This window comes from Ciconia boyciana, chromosome 8 (genome assembly GCF_034638445.1).
Source record: "Ciconia boyciana chromosome 8, ASM3463844v1, whole genome shotgun sequence".
Lineage (NCBI taxonomy): Eukaryota > Metazoa > Chordata > Aves > Ciconiiformes > Ciconiidae > Ciconia > Ciconia boyciana.
This window is the reverse complement of record NC_132941.1, coordinates 34,675,877-34,695,397: the sequence shown is the minus strand read 5'-3', so window position 1 is coordinate 34,695,397 and position 19,521 is coordinate 34,675,877.

Here is a 19,521-nt window from a genome sequence, read left to right as displayed (position 1 = left end):
TTGGAAGTCCCTCTAATTTCTATCCTTTTTCTTTCACTTCAAAGTATATCATGAGTTGTTAATGGAAGCATTTCTGGAGAAAGATAAATTTTTGCCCTTTTTCCCAATGATCACTGTAAGAATTCACACACATTTACACAAAAGAAGCCTCAATCCACAACTACTCACAGAAGTAAAACTGATATGAATAAAAAGGCCAGAAAGGACAAGTAACTGATGGCTAGACTCAAATCACAAATCTGAGTTTTCTAACACATTGGCAAATCACTTCTTTCTGTTACTGCTCCTGTCCTGGTAAAGCCCAAGCTGATCCACTATTTCTATCTCTTACATAGCAAATGCATCATTCTCACTCATGTGCTTATGAATATGTTATAAGTTGTGACTAAATGTAATTATGTTAATGATAGTCATTTGTTTGCTATACAGATTAATGTTCTGCTTCATTGGGGTCCCAATATGGAGCAGCAGAAGTTTGAGCTTTGCAGCTGTGCCTCTGTGTGGTGCTGCCTCTCGTCTAAAAATTAAAATGAAGATGAAATTTGTCTTTTACTTAGCGTGAACAAAACAAACCACCCCTGTGTTCCTTATTACATTATCTATTACCTTCTACAGGTAGCAGAATCAGTTGCCTTTCCCAGTGGTGGTAAACTCCTGGGGAATAATTTCATACACCTCTGGCTCTATAATACAACATCAAAGTGTTAATTAGAATCCCAATAATGGTTTTGCTTTTTGTAGTGATGCTTTTTAAAGCTAAGCTTCCTTTATCAAACTCAGACCTGTCAAGAGGCATGAAAAGTAAAGTTCTGCTATGATGAGAAGATTTGACTGATAAAGATTTATGGAAAATGGGTTTCCCGTCCTGTGAAATTTTCTGGCAATTAACAGGTTTTCCCATTTTGCATCAGGATTAATCTGAGAGCTTTTAAGGGTGGGAGGAGTGTCTAACAAAGAAAATATCTTCCAAGAAGTAAATTCTTGGGTGCTCCATAAACTTGCATGCACACATGTTTCCTTTTAAGACAAGTCACACTAGAAATTATGTGTATTGCTGGCTGTTTCTCCTCCCTCTCTAGAAAGTTACCTGGAAAGGTTTTTCTGAAGCAGGCTACAATACTGCTGTCAGGCTGACTGGTTCCATAGGAAGTCCCAGATCTGACTAGTTCTCAAAGTTAGGTAGTCTGCTTCTCTTGTTTTAACCAGTAACATTACATGCAGACTAAACACAGCTTCATGTTACAATAACAGTTCCAGTGCTCATAATACAGTTATCCCAAAGTGTTTATATTCAATTTTCTAATGATGTCTTTTGAATTATGCATGTCTCTACCTAATATAGAAGGTGCAATGTAAGTAGCTCTAGGGAAGAAGGGTAAAAAAATCTGCCAGACATAGAGAGACTTATAAAGGTAGCAGCTAGTTCGTTAAAAGTGAGCCCAAAAGAGATGCGATTCTCTTGCAAAAGTTTCTTTTACTGACAACATCAATCCTTAGACTTGCTGTATAATCACTACAGTACAGCAATGGAGGCAGGAATAGACTGCCTACACACTCTAATACTTTATTAGTAAAAATCCAATATTCAGAAAAAGGAAAATTGTTTCTTAGGGCTCTCTCTTAGGGCTCTTGCATCTAGTAACAATGAAAAAACCTCTGCTGTTCTGCATTTCAGGTTCATGGTGTCACTCAAACCCCTTTCCACGGAATTTTAGCCCTTCATTACTTAATAAGCTTTCTATTAATTACACATGTAAGAAAACTACTAACATTTTTCTATTACTCTTTAAACTATATATCACTGTTCTCCAACCATGGTTACAGAAGGACTAGTTAATAGATGTTGTTGAGAACTCAGATCTCTGGCAGTGCCTGGGGAGACTTGGTGATGCAGAATTGAGCATGAGATGAGTTTGGATCCCCTCTTGAATCCTCTTGGGCCATGAACCTGTGTTTCCATCTGCTCAAGAGCAGCTTTGGAGTGACCCTCACTGTCTTGGTTTTGTTATGAAATTGTGTAGGAGCTCCAAGACAGCAACCCATATGATAGCTGCAACCCATAGCAGCAACCCATATCTTATACTGACTTTCTCAGGTCATCTATTTCTCATTCTAAAAACAAAAATTTCTGTCTACACAGTAGAAAACAGAAAAGTAATTTTGTAGATGGTGACCAGTGTGCCTTGCTGTCTCATCATGTAGCTCTAGGTGATGTAGTAATACTTTCATACCTTAGAAATAGTCACGCTTGTAAATTACTCGGAGCTTCTTAGGTGAAAGGAGGATCTTAACCTGGAAAATAGTATCTTTGATATTGTGTTGAGTTCACAACTATTATCCTTTCAAGTCTTACCTCTTTGAAAGAATATGTCCAGAGTATTTGGAATCTTTAAAAATGCCACCCACGGCAGGAAGAAATGAGTTAAACATTTTTAACATATTCCTGATTGATTCATGAGGATTAACATGCATTATTTCATTACATACATACACAGTGAAAATTACAGGAGGGCAATTCATACAGCATGCTCCTCTTTTATAATTTAACAGAAAACATTCTTTATCCCCATTTTAATCTTCCCATACTTCCATGCACAGAATGATAATCAGTGTACGGAAAGTCTGCCTCCAGCCAACCCAGATCCATTTCTCACAGTACTTGCACGTCACAGAAAAGCATAATTGTATAGCCACAGCGACAGTGACAGCAGACCTGACTCACTAGGATGGCTCCATGAGTGCAACTAACTCAAATATTCATAAAGCTACTAGTTTATGGCAAGTACTTGTCTCCCATCAGGGGTTTCCCTTTGACTGCATGCAGATTCCAAGCTTAATATGTCTTCTTGCAATGCAGAATGGTACAAAATTAATATTTCAGGAAGTGGAAATAGGAAGAGGGAACAATGACATGGCTTTCCATACTTTTCCTAAAGGAAATATTTTTCTAAGTTATTATTAATTGTATGTGTAACTAATTATGGTTAAATAGTTATTTTGTTAAACAGCAATATATTGCTGTTTATTGATTTTTAATCAAATTTAAGTTTTGTGGAAGTAGTTATGCTACTCAAAAATATTTAGTTGTTAATATTATTCTTTGTAAACACTGTTAAATGTCAAAGAATTTTAAGCTGTTATACAATAACGTAATTTTTAATATGTTTGTCACTTCTCATTTCGTTACAAAGAAAATGTGCATTTCCTTTTTTCCATCAGAGTGAAAGAAAACAGTGACAAATGACAGAATAAAACCTAGAGCAGTAACTAATGAGATCTTGTGGCAATAAAAGCCTTTTTTGTCAGAAGATTCCAGTTAAAACTCCATTTCAAAACAGTTGTATTCTAAGGGTTGGCTTGAGGTCACTGGTTCCAATCCTTTCCAGGTTATGAGTTAGGGAAGGTGCAACAGATATTGTAGACAAGAGGTAATCTGTAGTGTGATCAACTAATGTTCAGACTACAAATCCACATATATAAATTAGCATCTTATTTTAAAAAGAGAAAAGAAAAGGAAGGAAAAAAATGTAAGTAGCAGCATTTGGCAGCATGAGAGAGTGCTAAATATAAAGTGGTCATGCACTACAAGTGTTGCACAAGCCAAGCTATGAGATCACAAGCCAGGTCTCTGCATGCTGTCTTGCCAATATGTCTCAGCCCTTCTCTGGAAGGCAAATGGTATTGATGTTAATTCAGTCCTTGGCTGTTCAGCTAAAACTACTCATTCCCCGCCTTCCTCCCCCCAGCATCGTGAAGCAAATTCTTGTCAGTACTTTGGATCTACTCAAGATCAAAAGTCAATGATGCATCTAGAGGAGGCACCTAAGAAATTCTGGTGACCTGAGGTATAATTGACTGCTTTGGCTTCATGTCAGGCTTGGGATCCTGATTCTCAGAAGCTCAGGAGTCAGTTTGGAGAATAAGGCCTTCCTCACAGGGAAGGAAAAGCTTTTTTATAAATTCTGCTAGGCTGACTTTAAGCTGCAAGTATGAAGATATTCATGACAGTGACACTGGCTCATTTTAGTTACTGAGGTAAATCGATGTCAGTGTGAAGAGGCTGCAAAGAAATGCTAAGCTGATAAATGACTTTAGGTCACCAATAAAGTGACGAGTCTGAATGGTCACTCACTGCTGGAGGGCCTATAAGCTTCCCATGGAGTCTATTAGCTCTCTAGTTGTCCAAACAAAACTGCTGCTTCCGTCCGTAAAGGCTCCCAGTTCCCCTAATTCCTTTAAGGCTTGGCTTTGTCTCTTTACCAAACTCCCCATGCCAGTTGTAGAGAACTGTGCTTTAAATGACTCTGGCAAAAGGCAGCTGGAAGTGGTCATTTTACTGTAGAGAGGTTCATGTTATGCATTGCTGATCAGACGTTGAATGAAGCAGACCTCTGTTTGGCACTTTGCCTCTATTACTGGGAGTACAGCAGAGGAAAGCACTCCAAATGGAAACACACAAACAAAAAAACCCTCAGAATAGTTAACAGCTCTGCCAAAGTTGGGGGGGGGAGGGAAAGATGGACAAACCCTTCAACAATGAGAGCAGTGACTAGAGAAGGTTAAAGACCTCTAAGAGAGTCTGAAGAGCAGACTTCATGGCAGTGAAAAGGAACATGTACATTAAAGGATTTGACTTCTTGTGTTTAGGAGCCTAACATAACATTGTACTGGCATACTTTGAGGACTACTGACTCTGCTAAGATAAAGAAGACAAGGTTTTTTCTTTTTTTTTTTTTAATCATATGGTTGATTTAGTAAAGGTTAAAAAAATAGGGAAAGGTTTCTGAAGTTCAGAAACCCATCTTATGAATTTGGGAGCCGACACAATTCCCTAATAAGAAACTTGTCTGCACTTTTAGACTGAGACAGAATATTATTTTAAACTATGAGCACAGGACTCAGAATTAAGTCTTTATGAAGAGATTGCAGTCTGCCAGGAAGTCACCTACAGAGCTCAAAGTCAGGATCTGCGGAAATGGGAATAGCCTGTGTTGTGAATAACACCAGCCAAAAGACTTAATGAAAACGATGCCATGGGGGATGCTAAGGGGAAACAACGGTTGAAAGTACTTGTGATATCAGATGAGAGAGTTCTGCCATTGCTACCTCACACAACGCATCTCAAAAGGGAGGCACATGCAGGTGATGAGCTGAAAGTTAGAGAAAATCCTAGCTAGGAAGAAACAAAAACAAAAACAAAAACAAAAAAATCACACAAAACTAAGACAACTGAGCCCTGAGAAATGACAGAAATGAAACCAACAGAATCACCTTCTGACAATAACATTGTTGCCTAAAGGCTCACCTGTCCTGTATCTCAGAACACATATACCTGGACATTACTAAAAACTGTTCTTAATAGGGTGCTTATTGATATTACTGGTATTATCTTCAGGTTGGTTGCCACTAATATTATACTTAGCTTGGAGAGAAAGTATTAGAGCTTAAAAAAATGACAGAAAGCAGTTAACTCAGTTGCTGTGTCACACAGTGGCTCAGATACTCGACATGGACTGGTTGGAAGCACACTGAAGGAAGCAAACTTCTGTGGCTTTGGGTATTGCAGAGCTACAACCGAGACAAATGATTTTCTAACAGGAGAATGGAGAAGCTCAAATAAATATGAGTATGAAATAAGTTAGGTACAGGAAAAAGACAAAATCAGCCTGTAACACTCTTACTCAAAGTCAGAATTGCAGTCCACTCCTGTGCATGCTACAGGTTCCCTCATTTCCATGGCCAAACCACCTAGCTGTTTACAGAGCACACAATCTGGAAAATTTTGTAGGCACTAACTTGCAAATAGGGACCTCTCTGTTCAGAGGTGTTTTAGTAGGTGATCATCCCTCTCTTCAAAGGCCAGGCAAGGAAAAATACAGTAAGAGTCTGACATGTCACAGCAGGTTATCTCATTATGAACAAAAATGGAAGAAAGTGATCGATGTAAAGAGATCCTAAGTCTACAGGTTAAACATGCTTCAACAGCTGGGATCTTATCTTTCTCCAGTGGGTCTAGCTGCCACCTCTCAGTCCCTCTCCTTGTTTGACTATGGCATTTGCGGCACAGCCAGCCACCATGACCCACTTCCCCACTAACTTCTCAGCATTTCCCTTCTCCTTTAAACCTTGTTTTTGAATCTCTCAGCATGACCTTGCCAACACAAGGGAAGAAGCACCCAGAAGTCCTTTTCTGCCTGCAGCCAGCCTCAGAGAAGAGGACTCTTGTCTGTAAAGGTTGCCTCTGTTCCTCTTTACACACAGTTACTTCTGCCAACACCCCTCTTGCTGGTACTGCTTATGTGGAAAGCCCTTTTATTTACTTGTTTATTGATTATTACTTGTATTAGTATTATTACTTGTTGATTTCAGTGTGTGTAAATGAAAGCCTGCAGGAGAGAAGGAGAAGGTAGATCTTTCAAATTAAATTTGCCCATGGTGCAGCTACTAAATTTTCATTTCATCTATCAGGCTATAAATAAATATTCATAAGCCTATTAACTGAAGCCTTAAGATCTTAAAAATATCTAAATTCTCACAATTCAAGCGTCTTATCTACTCTTCACCCCCTACCTCTTAAAACTATCCTTACTGACAGTACTTGCTTTCCTAGACATCACTACTTAAAAACTATATTATATGCCCCCCAAAATATCAGACAAACATTGATATATGCAACCACATTTTGAACAGAATTTCTTCTCCTTTTAAAAAAAAAAAAAGTATTTTCTTACTCTTTCCAGTAGTAGCATCTTCACTATTCTGATTACTATGGTCTCTTCGTTATTATTATTATTTACTTCCTATTTTACCAAATTCGCCCTGCAAAATTATACTGACTTGAAATACTTGTAGAAATGATTTCCAGGAGTTTACAAGTGACTGGGAAGGACACTCAATGCACAAAGCCTGCTAGCAATGAAGTGAAGATCTTTTAGTTGTTCCCTGGGCCATGAATCATCTCCCTCCCATGGAAGCCACCATTGCTGTCTGTGGGTGAGGATTAGCTTTTTGAAAAATGTCTGGGTGGAAACTCAGGATTCTTAAGCACGGTTAGTGAGCTGATGCCAGACTACTGAACATAATAAGGCTGATCTAAAGCCAAGACAGAAAAACAAGGACCTGATTACATTAATTTGAAGTTATCACAGTGGGTATAAGTACAGTATATCCACTCCTGGCACACAGGCAGGTAGGAGATGTCATTACTAATGAAGCTGCATATTAATCTTAGAAGTATCACAAGGCTTTCATTCTTTGGGCAAGACTGTGCAGGAAGCATTGCTGCTTGTGCCTGGGGATATGGCCATTAGTGGCATCTGAGGATCATGCAGTGGCAGTTGTAATTGCATAGTGTCTTCTCTCTGCGCAGTGGGTGGTTCTTAATGGTTTCTTGGGATCACAGCAAGTGCTCTCTTCACTGGCTGTTTCAGCACCTCAGGCCAGTATTTTCATCATCAGGTGTGGCTACACTAATAGGCGCAATCCTCAGGTGTCTGACATGTCACTTAGATAGATGCTTATTCCCTAACTTCACATGAACTCAACTACTTGGTTACTGAACTCCGGCTACAACAGCTTCCCGGCCCTGTTATGAAGTTTCTTTTCAAAGTTTTCAGAGTTATGGCATTTTATTATAACAGGATCTTTACTGCCTTCCTCTATCCAACCAACTTTCATTTTGCAATGGTTGGTAATGTTGGGAATCAGGAGAGATGTTTGCAGATGTTATTGATTTCAGCATCATGCTCAAGATGTCAAGATGCATGGGTGAAATTCTAACCGCACAGGTGAGGTTTGAATGCTCTGCAAAAACAAGATGTTCAAGATTTTGAACATCTCCTCTAGCCTTGTTCAGGACCTGCTTTACTGGGCCATGGGACTATTTTTCTGCTAGCCCATGGAAGAAAAAACTGAAAACCACTGAAAGTTTTCAGGGGCACATACAGATCCACTAGCCATAATGAAAATGGGACTGCATCTGGTGAATATTACCTGGCCTGAACTCATTACAGGAAATCTCGCCTTCATTGATGCTTTCAGGGCAATTATCTAAATACTTATCCATTTCTTTTGCTGATAACACCTTTATACAGAACAGTTATTGTATCTCATTCACTTGTTCCTTTGAGTCATCTACATTTTATCTTTTGTTCTTGTTTGTTTTATTTTAATCCGTCTGAAACGGTGCAGGAACTGATCTGCTACTGGAAATTCTTTTCAGGACAATATTGCAACCTAGGCTTCACCTTTGTGGCATCAAGATCAGACACAGGAATCTCAGCAATGTAAAAGCTGGTGCTATGTTGATAACATTTTTGTGAGTTTTGTGATACAGTTTAACTATACAGCCATACAATACACACTCCCCCTGCAACACTCTGATACATTTGTGACATCCAGTGACAAGAGCTAAGGACAGAAGAGCTGACATCTGCACTCTTGAGTCAAACGCCACCAGAAAGTTTTCTTGCAAGAATACTTCTCCAGCTACTGCTTCTGAAGCATTGATTTTCAGCATTTTGGTTTCTAACCTCAGTTTTCTTCAGAAAGTCTTCTCCATGTCCCAGTTACTCCTTAAAGATACCCTCACCTCCTGCTCCCTAATGTGTTATAGAAGTGCTATGATTTCTACTTATCTAGAGTAATAGCAATGCTGTCTAATCATTCCTAACCTGATTTCCAAAGGTCAGAAAGAACAGGTAGAAAGAAATGTTGCTTCAAATTGCTTTGTTCTCAGTTTGTTCCAATCCAGGCCAATTACTCCTCTTTCCAGGATGAGACATATGTAATTTGTTTTCTCAACACTGATTTCATTTTTCAGTAGTTCATTTTAACATTCAAGTTCCCTTCATCTGCAACCATACAATTAATTTTATCTTGTGCTTCTTTCAGATCCTGCCATATGCAAAAATGATGTGGTATGGTTTCTGGAATATCTCTTGTGCTGAAGAGACAGCAGAAGACGTTCTCTTGAAATGTCATCTTCCAAACAGGGTTTTGAAAACAATACATTCTTTTCCCTTTTTGTCCAATTCAATCAAATGAAATAGTAGACTCCCAGTTATCTAACCAAGCCTGGAATAAATATACATATTTTTATACTTTTGTAGCTTCCATTTGTTTGGATAAATTCTGTCATTTCAATATATTCACTTTTGAGGATTTTCACAGGTCTGGGTCACATCTATCTTTTCTTTCGTAAAATAGCCACTTATCATCTCACAAAAATTCCTTCATTTCATTATCCTCCTTCACTTCAGGCCTTATTCTTAAGAAGAGCCAGTTTTGTGCTTGGAGCTTTTGCAATGGCCAAGTAGACTACCCTAAACATACACATATCTATGTCACAAATCAGTGATTTAGATCACTTTAAAAAATCACCAAAGGTATTAGCAAAAGCAGTTTAATATGATGTTGTAAAAGTGTGACTTAAAGTTCGATGGCAAGGTTCACTCTAGTTACTGCATCAAAGAAACACACAAAGGAAAATCGGGTTACACTCGAGTTAGAATGATTCACAGAGAGACCGGGGTTACAAAAGGGTACAGAGGACCCTCCCATTGAGTCACAAGGTTCAGAGTTGATCCCCTTGCTTTCTAAAGTCCTGATGGAGCTTAGGTGAGGTTAGGTCCAATCTTAGTCTCAGACCTGGACAACAGTTTACATCTAAGGGTTTATATATGCAAAATTTATCAATTCAGCATGCAATCAAAGTTACCAAGACAAAAATCAAAGTTACCATACTACGAAGTTATGCACGATATCGGTCGCTTACCAAAGATCTGTCGTTGGTAAAAGGTCTCTCTGACTCGAGGAACAACCTTGAGAGGTGTCCCAGCTCAAGGGGAGATCACTACCATGCAGCCACACTGCCTAACAGGGAGAGCTCAAAGGCAGCTCACTTAGGCTGTCATATTTATGGGGTAAAGTGGTTGGCTCGTAGTCAAATCACATGCAATGGAAAGGTAGGCATGAGATTCCTTGTACCCACAACTTTCTTTGTTCCTTGATAAATGAGTCTTGGAAGAGCCTCCTGTTATTTATGCGTTAATCACATGATTGGTGTTCCAAACTCATATGTATTTATGTTTACTGTGTCACATTGTTCCTTTGGGGGTTTTCAGAGAACAGGTCAAAACTAGAGTTCTTGGCCCAGTTGCAGCTCAGGCCTTTACCTCCTTTGGAGCCTGTACCAAACTACCGCTAGATTGGTTAAGAGGTCATGCACATCCATCAATCTAGAAAAATCACATCTTTTTTTCCCCCCACTGCCTTTTTTGTGATGCATGTGCCACATAGCACCTAGCTGGTAACATTTTCTCTCGTGCTTATCAGTGCAGTTCCCTGCTATGCTGAGGAAACAGCTTCTCTACCACATGTCAAACAGATATTTGTGCTACAAGTTGAACTTTCATTGTCTTTCATCTCTGGGATGCAGTTTACTTGTGTCTTGACATCAGCTGAGAACTTTATAGATCAGTTAGAAAAAACATAATTCCTTTTTTTTCCTCATTTTGCTCTATAGTTAAAAACAACTCTTTTTCCATAGCTGCTTGAGCTTGCCTGAACAATACACGCTGCTTTTCTTGCTCCCCTAGAAGCAGTGGTTTGCACTGAAGTTTGACTGGTTTCCCATTTGCAGGTCACTCCCCCCTGCTGCCTGTGCCACAGGTCATGCCTGCTGTGAAAGGCTGATGGCTAGGTCCTTCCTGGGAGCTTTGTGCAGGTCATGGTCAGCTGTTGATGCATACATATGATTCCCGGTTGTACTTCAGGTTTATCAGATATGTCCAAACTGGTTCTAATGAGAACTCATTTAATCTATTCTGTTTTCCCCACACACATTCTTCAGCTATTCTGATGACTTTTTCCTAATATTAAATTGCCCATTAAGATCCCATCCCCCAGTGTACCAATTCTACTTGCAAAATACATTTTCCATTGCTATACTCTTACTGGTTGTCTTGGATATTCCCTGACTGCTTCCTCAGGAAAGTTTATTTTCTATGAAACTGTTATTCTTTGAAAAAAGTAAGCTCAAGTAATCAACAACCTGTCTGGACTTCTCCTGTCTGTTCACATGAGACTGCCACAAAGCACCCATGTTCTGTATCTACCCTTTTCTTCCCTTCCAATAAGTTTTAGAAACTAAGCAGATTTCTTTGAGAGCCTGTCCACCTGCCTCACAATGGTGCCAGTTAGTACCCTTCTGCATAGCTCTGTTCACTGCAGTGCTTTTGGTTAGAAATCCACAGGCTGCACTTGTTTGCCTTATTTACGTGAATGCCACAGTCTATTTTTCCTTCTCATACCACACTATTTTGGTTTAGATGTCTGCCAGCAACAGAGATTAAGAGAAGATAGGATGATCTAAGCCAACTTATTACAACCTTCCTAAACACTTCTGTCATCTGTGCTGCTCACTGCACACCTAGAGATTGACCAAGCTGTTAAACCTTTATATCTCTTAAAGAAGCAATATACCTGTACAGGGACTAACACACACCTGTGTAATGTGCTATTGACTTTATGTCGTTGTGATGGTTTATTAGATCGTCTGCAGTCACTACCCTTGGGCATCTTCTAATGTGAGCTTCTGAAGAGAAACTAGCTTGGGGATGCAGAGAGATGATTTTTGTGTTTCACAGACTTTTTGCTAAATTACAGGTGAAGCACTTCTGCTGTATTTAAAAAATAAAAAATAGAAAGTGTGCTTACACATGCAAATGAAATAGACATGAACAATGATTCTGTTGTTGGCACAGAACGACTGTTTTACGCTTCTGCAGGGATCATAGTAGGTGAATACTCTCATATATACTGATCACTCTTAGTGTTTAACAGATGCACAAGGTCAAAGAACACAATGCCTTGACAAAATATTAAAGGATTAAAAAGAAAAGGTTAGGATATGTCCTTTAAATAGAAAATATGAATTTTTGGGAAACAACAATGCAAAATATTAATAAAGTGAGCAGTATCTCTTAAATTGATAAGCACCTCCTGGGATGTTGCTATGACATAATACATCACTATCTAAAAAAACCCATCCTGCATAAAATCATCCAAACACATTTTATTGCTGCAAATATCAAGGAGCACTTTCTGAGCTGTTGCTGTTTAACTTAGGTACCTAAACTACCAGTCTAGACTCCCTGTGTTATCAGCGATGTTTGCTAAGTGGTGATTCAGAACACCTCAGATAAAAGCTGACTTTTTTCACTGACTAACCAGAAAGTCTTTGAGTTGTATTCTGCAAATATCCATCTTTAACCACCTTCATAAGTGGTACTATTAAACTACTAGTGGATTCATCACTGACATGTCTAAAACTTAATTTCTTACTTCCTCCCCCCCCAAGACAGCTAATTGTGTGAAGATATTTTGGTTTGAATATTTTAATTATAAAAGTTCCAAAACAGAAATGTGATCTCATATTAAGGCTCTGAACTATTAAGGTAAACAGGTTGATTTGAGAAAGCTTCACTATTTCAGAAGTAGTGATTTTAGTTACGTTTGAGCTGATGTGGCTTGTGTGCACAGGAAGCAGGGCACTGGCTGAGGCACAATCTTCCATCACACCAGGTAACACTTCTGCATCTTTTCAGCATTTTTTAGGTTTTTACTGCAAATCTGAGGGACTAGTAGTTAATAGATGAAAACTACAACTCTCAGGCAGGATGCAAGAAACATCAGAGTTTCTTGACTGGAGGCAGCTGTTGGGAAGACCTGTCCTGTTGGCTTTCAGAGTGGCTAACACAGCCCTCAACCTGATTGGCAGGAAAGTAGGAAATGTTCTGCAGTAAAACTTTGGAGAAAAAGATGGCAGAAGGAAAAGCAGAGTGTGCTTGTGATGGAAAGCACTAGAAGTGGGTCAAAAACCAGTTCTGAACTGACAATTGAAATGTGACATACTTTATAGGCCACAGGGTCATGACTAGGACTCTAAATATTCATAATCTTTAACCAGAGACACTATAAATGTTCCAAAAGTGAGGCAGGCAGAAGGAGAAAAATGCTGTGATATTTTTGACAATAGAAAGAGTGACAAATACCTACGTGGCGAAGTTACGTAAGTAATTGATTGTTGGAAGAACAGTGAAAGGAAGTTCATGGAGATAACATGCCTGAGAAACAGGAACATCAGCGGAAGTTGCCACGTTCTAAAACCAAAATATTGGATCGTATGTCCAGAAGAGAATTAGAAAAAAACGAAGAGCATGAATAACTAAATTATAAACAATGCATGAAACAAACAATAGAAAAAAATTGTTATATTCTTTAAAAAAAAAGTGATAACTAGGATAAATTCTCCCTAGTACTGTCAGTGATGTTTCCTAGACAACTGACTCGCTCCTGGACAACATGCCTCTGCCATGCTGTCACTGGAACTCCCTGCTTGCAACTTGGTTAAATCTATGATTTTTCCAGCTTTAACAGGATCTTTAGAAAAGAGTTTCAAATCTTTGTTCCTCCTTCTTGCCACTTTATAGTTTTCTTAGCACACCCCCTACCTGGGGCAACTGCCTGAGAAGTTTCCCTCATGAATGTTATACCATGAATGAGCTTTCAAAGGGAGGAGAATGGAGCTGGCTTGTTACTTGCTACCAAAAAGTCATGTTCACAAGAAGGTATATTGTTTTTTAAAGATCAGCTATAACCTGGAACCTTCAATATCTAAAGGTCTGACTAGATAAATATAGTACAACTGCCTGAAGTGTCTTTTCCAGGGCTCCAGGAAGCATCTAATACATCAAATGAATCATGTTTTATCTGATTCAGTTACTAGCAGAGACAGCTTTGTCTTGCACCTTCCAAATCTACTCCAGGTTACCCATCTAGTCTCATAAAGCCAAGAAGTCTTAGTGTTACTAAATCAGGCAGAACGTGGAAGTTATTGTAGCAGCTATACTTTGCTTGAAGGATCATTTGAGCAACATATTGGCCAAAATGCTACAGCCCAAGCTTTCTCTGGACGTCTCATTTTGTAGGAGAAAGCAAAGCTAAGATAGCAGAAATGTACCCTGGTATCATCATTAAGATCTTTTCTCCCAAGAGGGGTTTCTTCAACTTATGGTCCAACCCATCACCCAGAAGTGCTGGGAGGTGGCTAGTATAGACAGCCCTGGAAACCATTTCAGAGGCAACAGGGTATGCTGGGCATTACTCCTTAGAAAAAGAAAAAGGGAGTTAGATCAAAAATTTGTATTTTCAGATCTGAACAGCTATCTAGTAGGGTTTTATGATCTGGCAATATTCACTTCATAGCAACACAAAGACAGCTGACAAGCAAAATTCCTCATTACAGTTGACTTCAAAGATTTTTCAGTAAAATTACAGTTTCTGTGAAGTGTTAGTATGATGTGCTAAATTAAGACACTTACTTATAATGCACCAGTATTGCTGACTGCAGCCTGGACCTGCTTGTTTGCAGAAACAAAGGAGTCTGGTTGCATTGCGCCTTGAGGGCCTCTGGTGCACAGTTGTCTTTTTTCCAGTGTCATCCTGCACCAGTCAAGCATGTGCTTCTACAGCCCTCTTTGCAGGTGATGTGAAAGCATTTTGTGCTGAACAAATGTTTTACATCAAGCTACTCTCTGGGTTGGCTGGATTTCTATTAGCCCCATCCTCCTGAGAGCGCAGCATGGCCTCTCAGTCACATTATGGCTGAGTCTGCCATGAAAGCCTTTCACCCAGCCAAAGGGAGCTCAGAAAAAGCTGATACAGCTCTTTAAATACTAAAGAGATGTTGCCTAATGAGGAACAGAGAAGGAGGCGGGGAGGGAATCTGAGCTGCTAAACCTAGTCCCCTGCCCACACCTCAAGCAGCCAGATGCATGAGAAACCATCCCATTCGTGGTGTGCTAGGCACAAAAAATGTCTAGGAGGAAGAAAGAGCAGGTGTATGTGAAGCATTTTTAGCTTTTACATCAAAATATGGCTCATAATCAGTGTCCTTAAAAGACTGATTGTTTGAAAAAAGTTATTTTGCTACAAAATTTCATTCTGATATCAGTGGGTGTTTGCATGCTTACATATATGCATTTGCATATTGACACCTCCCTGCCCCCTTACAGCACACAATTCTTCTCTTAAAGCTCGTTTATTAAACATTTTAGCAACCAACCCTTATACCAAAATATACAAAACAAAGCATGCTTATCCCTATTTTCACGGGAATCTTCCTTCTTTTAAACTTAAAATATTGAACAGGGCTTATTTAGCCTTTATGCAAGGAACCATACTGGACAAAAAAATTAGCAGCAGTGTAGCCTAGGCAGTTAACCAATAGTATATTTCTTGGATTGTGCTTAAGGAAGGCCAAGTGCCAGAACAGGAGAACATCATAACTGAGAAATTAGACAAACTTTCACTTGTAGACATTTATTTCATTATTTCATAACTGGTAATATGTAGCATGTAATTATTGCCGTATGTAAAACACTGCATTAAACATTAATTTTTGTCTTTGTAGATGGCGTGAAGAACCATTCTACATACCTTGAAAGAGTACACAAGAAAACAGTTAATTATCTCATTTTTCAGAATTGAGTAAAAATTGGGAAGATGTAGTCCACATGAATTACTACATCACTATTAGCCAGAAAAGCCAGGGGCAACACCAGATTGAATTTGCTTAATTAGGTCCAGATCCAGTGAAGTATGTACATATCTCTAAGCCAGTGAGTGAGCCTATGGACAGCAAACAACTTAAAAGAACTATGTTGAAAGAAAATATAAAGCTAAATATGGCACGGTTTTCAGCTTCAACATGTGATCTCATATGTTCAGGATTATCTGCATGCTCAAACATTTTGCACAACCATTATTTTGTCTCTTGTCAGAGAATTGCCTAGTAGGAAGTTCTAGAAAACTGTCTTGAAGCTGATTAACACCCCATTTCATTCCTCCTCATTTCTCTGTCAGCTTTATAGAAAAAAGTTTCCCTGTAAATGAAGACGACAGCTATCAGGACTGCAGACTGCTAGAAACAACATGTATGAAATTATAGATTTAGGAACATTTAAAATCTGACAAAAATATGATTCAAAGTGTCCACATTATGGTTCAAAAACATTGGGCAAGAAAAAACTGCTTGCCACTGGGCAAAGCAGAAACAGCATATGTTATCAACTTGCAGGTGACACATGGGTTTTAGAGATATTTCCTATCTGCACAGCAAGACATTCCCTCTTTGTTATTTTTTTGAGATAAGACACCCATCTGTCAGATCATTACAGAAATGATAGAGAAAATATTTGCCAGTACCTATTATTTGACATATTGTGGATATAAAGCAATTCTTGACCAGAGGGAATTCCTCAAATGTAGTAAAACAAGATACAGCTCAGCTAAGGGGCAAAGTCCATAACAAACATTATGCTAAGCTGCAAAGAAACTCACTCAAGACAGCCCAATTCATGCAGAGGGACAAAGCCACAAGAGGAATATGATAGAAGAGAGAGCTCACAGGCCAGACACCCATATTGATTTAGACAGATGTGACGGAGATGAATTATGCTTGACCTGCAACAAAATAATAATTAATTTCCAAATTCCAGTCTAACCTAAAACCCCACACTTTTTACCTAAGCAAAATGTTTCCTCTAAACTGACTTCTCAAGAAATTCCAATAATGTGATATAAGAATTAATTCTAGAGATATTTCAGAATAAAAGAATGAGATTATAGGATAAGCAGTAGAAATAGAGCAAAGTAATTCCAGATATTTGTCAAAACTTTAAGCCAAATTTAAAAAGTTTGTATTTTCAGAGATGTCTAAACTTTGAGTCCTTCCTGAATCCAGAAATAGAAACATTATATTGCTCCCGGAAGCCAAAAGTTTGAGGCCATCATGTGTTTAGATAACTCTTGTTAACAACTGAGACTGAGGCGAAATAACCATGCTGAATTTTGACCCTTTTGAAGTTTGCAACTGTTTTTCACTATAGTGTGCTATAATATGCATCTAATTATTTTCTGGTTCTCCAACCTTGAGGAATAAATAGACCCTAGCTGATAAAGGCTGAATATCCCTGATCCAAATAATAGCTCATGATAAAATTATGGATGCACAAAGGACAACTTTGATTTTTTTTTTCCCCCAGATATTTGCTCAGTTACTTCTATTTCCTTAAAAAGGTGAATGTGTCTTTAAAGAGAAAGTTAACATACTGAGCCAGCTTGTACTGCAGTAGCTATGACAACAGACATTGAAACAAGTGTGGAAAAATCTAGACCTGAATTTTAATTTCATTTAATTATTTTTTCAGTCTACTCTTCACATTGACTACTTTGCATCTTACTCTGAAGTTCTACAGATATTGTGGTTTCTTTTTAACACCAGATGCATAGTATCTTATGTAGCAGATTCTATAGGTGTTATTTAAGTTGGAAAAGAAAATACTTAGAGAATTAATGGACATCTCCTAATGTCTTCAGATGAATGCCAGACTGCCTTCTGGGGAATATGCTTTACCCAAAGATGCTGGGCTCGATGCAGATGGACATGTGTGTGAGATCTGATTTAATGAAGCAATGATCCCATTGGATCAACTATTAGCAAACTCTATCCTATTGTCTATTAGAGGTGAATTTTTCAAAATCAAAAGATATGAGAGGAGATAGAGTTAAAAGTCAGATTTTCAGCTGATTCAGTAACTAGGTTGGAATGAGAAAGAAGAGACTTCAGTTCTAGCATCCCTTCCTTTTTTCTTCCAGTCCTTCCCATCTCCCTTGGACCAATCTTTTATAGATTATATCCTCAATCATGGATACTATCAGCTTCACTAGACAGACAATCTGGCTCCCTGTTCATGTCTCCTTTCCTATTCCTCTATATTCTTTCTAGCAGAAGGAGCAGAGAGCAATTCCACACCCTGCCCCCCCCCCCCCCCAATCAAGCACAGCAGTTTAGATATCAAGAACACTCTCTTTTTTTAAAAAAAAAAGGAAGAGAGAAACTCAGACCATTACCACTAACATCTCTTCTTACTCCATAAATGTTCTATCTGCCCTCTCTATTTCCTTTGAACAGCTCCAAAGCTTCCCAGGAAAGCCAAACCACTTTACAGCCATGATTATACAGAAAAGGAGTAACTTTAACTCCTTTGGAAGTGACCCACATCACCTGTGCTCCCAAAGCAACCTATTGAACTACGGCCACCCATAAGATCCCATATAGCTGACCAGGCCAGGGACATTATGCAGCACCTTCCCCCACTGGCCCACCTCAGCTTCTCTGGGGCCAGCGTCCCCGAGCTCAGTGTGGTGAATTGTAGGGCACCATACATTGCAGAGGTTGGCACTATGAGGCATGCAAGCATAAAATACAGAAACAGATGATCATCATGTTACTAATTGCTTATTAATTCCCTTAAGAACTGATTTTTGAGTAATCAATCCTCATAATTCTCCCAAAAAGCCAAAAATGCATAAGGAGTGCATAAAACATAAGTCATTCTTTCCCTTAAAGTCTGATACCCTCGCATTTTTTTTCACTTAGCTCCCTCCAGTTTCTCAATGAGGTGCCTCCTGCTGCAATGAATGAAGACAGACTTGTTGAACAAGGACTGTAAGTAAGCAGCCTTAATCTGCATTATCTTTTTTACTGGTGCATTGCTTTTTAGACTTAGCTGCCTGCCTGCTAGAAATTTGTACTAGGACCATCTCATGTTTAGGTAAGCAACTACAGATATATTCACAAGAGGAGGCTCAGGCCTTGCTCATCAGGCATCTCCACCCATTGCAGAATATGGGCTGCCCCACATTCAAATACATTACTCTCATTCCCTTGTTTGTTCTCTTTTCAAACTGCAGCCCTCTCTCATACACTTGTAGGTTCTCCCTGCATTTCTAATATCTCCAGCCTAACTGAATTATTGCAGTGTCCCATCTACTATTTGCAAAGCTTTGGACAATTTTGAGGTACTTGCAGATTTCATCCATGGCTTGCAAGCAGCTGAAGACCACCATTGCAACAAGTCCTCAGTCAGAAGAAGAGATTCAGGTTTTACTGACTGCAACAAATGAAACAGATACTTGTGTAACCACTAAGAAAGAAGACATGTGAAGGAGCACAAGAAGCAAAGCCTAAAACCAAGCATAGTCCCAGTTTATCCAGGCACTATTTCCATTTCACATAGGGGTAGTCTGTCTGGAGAAGACTGTATTTAAAGAGGGCCTACTCCCTGGTGCAGCTGCCACCTTTTATCTTAATTTCCCACCTTGGGAGTGGAGAAGCAGCATTAACTCTTCAGTGGCTGGTTCAGGGAGGGTGGGGCAGGGTGTGGTGCTCAGAGTGCTCCTTGTTTCTGAGAACTTCTTGCCATTTCATTTGGAAATGCGCCCAGCATATTATTCAATCTCCGCTCTCCTTGCAGCAAAGCTCTTTCTCTTCCATCCTCGCCAGAATCAGGATGAAAGAGTCTTGCCATACGTTTTGTTCTATCCATGGGTATTTCAAATAACACTTATTAATAGTATCTTTGTTTCTGCATCCACTACACTCAGCATTCATTT